Consider the following 6000-nt stretch of genomic DNA (forward strand, 5'->3'; position numbering starts at 1 on the left):
ACTACAACATGTATCCCAAAGTATTAGTATTGTGGTAAAGAAAATAGATACTTTATTGTATGCCTGGTTGACCACACGTATATAAGTCACTGTTAACTACATCTAATTTTGAAACTCCCACTTTTTTTTTTCACAGATGCCATTAATTAGTTCTTTTTTGTTCCATTTTGTTTTAAATTTCAACAGTCTAAAAGGGTACATTCGTCAATCGAATTTCAAAAGTAAACATTTACATATGACTCATAATCATATATTAATGTGTAGCCACCAAAAATATAAAAGGGTTCTGTAGTTAGGAGCCATCGAATATAAGGACATTTTCACGAAAGAAATTCTCATTTGGATATTTCACATAAATAAGAAAGTAAAATAGTAATAATTTATTAGATGGATATCTTAAATTGTTGAGATTCTGAAATATGGCAAGTAAAATAGTTTGAGATAAAGCCTTTAAAAATTAGTTTGAGATATAATTAGGTGAAGTTCTCAATAATTTGAAATATCCCAGTGAGAATTCTTCCTTCTAACTCGAGTAGTTCTAAGTTGTATTTGCCAACGTTTCGGAAAAAAAAAATCTATTAACAATATGATAAAGAATAAAATCACTCTTTTTCTTTTACATTATGGGTTAGAATATTGATGTAAAAACAAAAAGGAGAGAGAAAATTAATTATGAGAGAGAGAAGCAAGAGACTCGTTTTCAAGGAGTTAGCATGATTAATGAGAGATTCTTATAGTAGGATTTTTAGCGGAATATAAGAAACTGTCTTTTAACTTTTAACTGTCTCTTACACTACAAGAAAACGTGCCCATAACAACGAACATTTATGACGAAAATATTTCGTCGTAAATTTACATGGTGTTTACAACGCAGTTACGAGGAATCCAACTTTCGTCGTAAACGCCATGTAAATTTACGACGAATAGTGTTCGTCGTAAAATCCATGTAAGTTTACGACGAATGTACGTGGAATGAGAAATACGTCGTAATCATTACATCGACATTACAACGAAACATGTTACCCTTATATTTAGGTGAAAACGTGTATTCAATGTGCTTTAACTTACCTAATTTCGTCGTAAAGTCGTTGTAAATATTATGTTAAAACCATGTAAAATCCATGTAAAATATTCCTTGTAAAATCGTTGTTATATTTCAACTACCCAACTCGAAAATTTCTCTATATATATGTCATTTCCCACAACTCTCTTCCTCACAACACACAAACGGAAAAAAAAAATCCGAAAAAAATCAGAAAAAAAAAAGATTTCAAAAAAAATCTAAGAAAAAAATGGCCGGTGGCGGTAGTATTTACGAGTTACGGAGTTGGATGTATTTGCACAAAGATTCCGACGGGAGGGTGACGAACGCACTTCTGAGCGGGCTAGAGACATTCATGCACCAGGCGGGCTGTACACCGATCACAGGAAAGCGGTAAGATGTTCTGCCCCTGTTGGAAATGCAAGAATTCAAAATTTGCACGTAGTGAAACTGTATGGAAGCATTTAGTAAACAGAGGATTTACACTACAGTACTACATTTGGTATCAACATGGAGAGGGTTATGGGGGAAATGAAGCTAGTAGTAGTAATAATAATTTTGAGGATGGTCATCATAGTGAAGAACCGAATCATTTGCATAATGAATATAATTATCATCAAGATCATGAGCAGATGGTAGATCATGATAGAGTTCAAGATATGATTAGTGATGCATTTTTAGAAACAACTACAACAATAGCTGATGGAACTGGAAATGTAGAAGAACCTAATTTGGATGCAAAAAGGTTTTATGAAATGCTAGATGCTGCAAATCAACCAATCTACAGTGGTTGTAGAGAAGGTCTCTCTAAATTGTCTCTAGCAGCTAGGATGATGAATATTAAAACGTATCATAATTTACCTGAGAATTGCATGGATGCATGGGCGGAGTTGTTTAAAGAGTATTTGCCAGAAGACAACGTGTCTGCTGAATCTTATTATGAGATTCAGAAATTGGTTTATAGTCTTGGGTTGCCTTCGGAGATGATTGATGTTTGCATCGACAACTGCATGATCTACTGGAACGAAGATGACAAGTTAGAAGAGTGTCGATTCTGCAAAAAACCATGATTCAAACCGCAAGGCCGTGGGAGGAATAGAGTACCGTACCAAAGGATGTGGTACCTACCAATTACAGACAGATTGAAAAGATTATATCAATCTGAGAGGACTGCTGCGTCGATGAGGTGGCATGCGGAACATGTCCAGAGAGATGGTGAGGTTGCACATCCATCAGACGCAAGAGCATGGAAACATTTCAACAAGGTACACGCAGATTTTGCTACAAATATTCGGAATGTCTATCTTGGGTTATGCACCGATGGATTTAGTCCATTTGGAATATCTAGTAGACAATATTCTTTGTGGCCAGTCATTCTTACGCCGTACAATTTACCGCCGGATATGTGCATGGAACAAGAATTTCTATTTTGACCATATTAATCCCTGGGCCGAAGCATCCAAAACGGTCTCTTGATGTTTTTCTTCAACCGTTGATAGAAGAGCTAAAGCAATTGTGGTCAGAAGGGGTGAGGACGTACGATTGTTCCTTGAAAAACAATTTTACGATGCGAGCAGTTCTGCTGTGGACGATAAGTGATTTCCCTGCTTATGGGATGTTGTCTGGCTGGACAACACATGGAAGATTATCTTGTCCATATTGTCTTGGATCGACGGATGCTTTTCAACTGAAGAATGGTAGGAAGAGTTGTTGGTTTGATTGTCATCGTCGCTTTCTTCCACTTGCCCATCCGTACATAAGAAATAAGACATTGTTTCGGCACAAAAAAATTGTCAGAGACGGTCCTCCTCCATATCTCACCGGCCAGCAGATCGAAGCAGACATTGATTATTACGGAGCTCAGGAAACAGTTAAAGTTGGAAGAAATTGGCATGTTCCTGGAAATATGCCTGATGGGTATGGTGTGTCTCACAATTGGCATAAGAAGAGTATATTTTGGGAGCTACCCTATTGGAAGGATCTTCTCTTACGCCACAATCTGGATGTCATGCATATTGAGAAGAACTTTTTTGAGAACATCATGAATACATTACTTAACGTCTCTGGGAAGACAAAAGATAACAAAAAGTCACGGATGGACTTACCTGATATTTGCTCAAGAAGTGAGTTACATATCAAGAGCAATGGAAACGTTCATGTTCCCATCTTCCGGTTGTCATCAGAATCCAAAACAACCTTGTTTGACTGGGTTGCATCAGAAGTTAAGTTTCTTGATGGTTATGTTTCAAATCTGTCAAGATGTGTTGAACGAGGTCAAAAGTTCTCCGGAATGAAGAGTCATGATTGTCATGTGTTTATGCAACGACTACTTCCATTTTCTTTTGCCGAGCTCCTTCCAGCAAATGTCCATGAAGCACTTGCAGGAGGCTTCCTCGTTCATTCCTCCCAAACTCCTCTCCTCTCCCTCTAAGGTACACTCTCTTTCCTCCATTTTTTTTTTAAGTTAGTTTAGATTATTAATTAGTTAGGTAATTAGTTTAGGTGATTAGTTAGATAATTAGTTTTGGTGATTAGTTAGATGACGGAATACTATAGTTTAGGTGATTAGTTAGGTAACGGAATAATTTTTTAATTATGTCGTCATAATTGATTAAATTTTTTTAAATTTTTTTTAGATGGCTCCTAGAAGGAAACTAGCAGCACCTACTTATGCCCAGTTGTTTGGCGATGGTTCTGGTACATCTTCTTCCGGTCCATCGTCTTCCGATGCAGTTCCAGATTCTCAGACTTCTCAGAGAGTTTTTTCGAGTCCTCCTCTTCCACCGCAGATGCCTCCACCTCTTCCTCCACCGCAGATGCCTCCACCTCAGCCTGTCCCAGAAGGTGCAGTTCATCCGGATTTGTGTGTGCCTTCATATGCTCCATTCGCGAGATATACGGTGGAAGATTTGCTTGCCCAGTCTGGACGGGAGAGTTTGGATGTTCTAGACCCCGATAGACCCCGAGGAACTTATTGGTAAATTATTAATTTTTATTACATTAAAATTTAATTAATTTTTATTTTCTAACGGTTAAATTGTTTTTTTCAGGTTTGGGGCTAACAACCGTGTTAGCCGGAGCGTTTCGGCGACGATTAAGGGTTACTACGACGGGGCATACCCGAACTGGAGCAAGACACCAAATCACGTTAAGATCACGTGGTTTAAATGTTTTCCGGTAAGATTTTTAAATTTAATTAAATTTTCACTTTTAAATATATATATATATATTTTAAATATTTATTATTAATTGTAATTTTTTCAAAATTTTTATGTTTCAGCAAAAGTGGCATTGGTCTTTGGGAATCACCGAGAGGGTGAAGGCGGAATTCGTTGCAAAGGCAAAGATACGCCTCTGCAACACAGTCTTTGATTGGAAGGACAAGTGGGAGATCTACGGGTATGAGGGAAAGCCCACTGAGCTCACGACGGATGTGTGGGATGGTCTCATCGCCTATTGGGAGCACCCCTCTTCGATAAAAAAGGCCAATTCGTGCTCGGCTTCTCGAAGGACGAAGGATAAAGATGGTCATTTGCCCATGCTTCACAGAACCGGACAAAAACCTCATGCAGGAGTCCGTCTAGAAGCTGTAAGTTTTGTTTTAAATATACATTTTAAAATATTCAATTAATATAATTTATAATATTTAATTTAATTTTTTTTTTGTAGTTCGAGAAGACGGAAGTCTTACCTTCTCTGTCTGACCTATTCAAGATGACTCACGCCACATCCGACGGAGTTTTTGTGGATCCTGCATCTGAGAAACTCTTCCAAACAGTGGCTCGTCGGATTGAAGAACGGGAGACGCAACTAACCCAGGAGTCTCCCGATGGATTACCAGTCACATTGTCCACCGAAGAGGTCGACAGAATCTTCGAAGAGGTACAACTTAAAATTTTTGTTTACATTATTTTAAATATTTTAACATAATTAACTATATTAATATATGTTTTGATTTTATAGGTGGCTCCTAAAAAGAAGGGACAGATAGTCGGTATAGGCTCTGTTAACGAAGTTGCAAAGGCAACTTCGTCATACACTTCGAGACGGGATGAAGAGACTGCTAAGATGAAGGCTCGAATGGATAGCCAGCAGGTTCGTTTAGACTCTCTTGAGGATTTGCTAGACGTGATGGCCGTGGGAAACCCGGTTATGCAAAGAATGTTGAGTGAGAGACGAGCCGCTCTTGGAATGCCACCACGAGATCCCCAAGAGTCCGATCCAACCCGTCAACAGCCGAGCAACCCCACCAACTACTTCGAGAATATGTAGTTTTTTTATTTTTCTGTTTGTATTATGAATTTAAATATTATTGTATGACTTTTTAAAATATGTTTTTCAATTTCATATTTCGTTTTAAAATTTAAATTATTTTAAATTCTGAATATTAAATATAAATTAAAATTTATTATATACTAATTAATAATAATATAATAAGAAACGATGTAAACTCCTCGTAAACATTACATGGAGTTTACATCGAATGTTTACGAGTGATTAACATCGAAATATTTACGAGGGTTTTACATCGAAATGTTTACGAGTGATTTACAACGAAAGTATTTACGTGTGCTTTACATCGAAATAATTACGTGGGCTTTACGACGAAAGCTTACGTGTCGTTTACGACGAATCCTTTCCCTGCACTTTACGAGGAATATATTTCGTCGTAAACGTAACGAGTCGTTTACGACGAAACCTCCGTTACGACGGACGTTTAACAACGAAACGTCTTTCGACGTTAATTCGTCGTAACACCCCGTTTACGACGAATTTACAACGAATACTGCCCTAGTAAAAAATATGTTTTCTTGTAGTGTTAGCGGAATATTTAAGAGCCGGTTTTTACATTTTTTAGTTAAAAGTTAAGAGACAGTTTCTTATATTTCGGTAAGAATCGTACTCTAAGAACCTCCCATCAATCATTTTCTTATGAACACACATGACACATCCCATTT

This window comes from Brassica napus, chromosome C1, assembly GCF_020379485.1.
Source record: "Brassica napus cultivar Da-Ae chromosome C1, Da-Ae, whole genome shotgun sequence".
NCBI lineage: Eukaryota > Viridiplantae > Streptophyta > Magnoliopsida > Brassicales > Brassicaceae > Brassica > Brassica napus.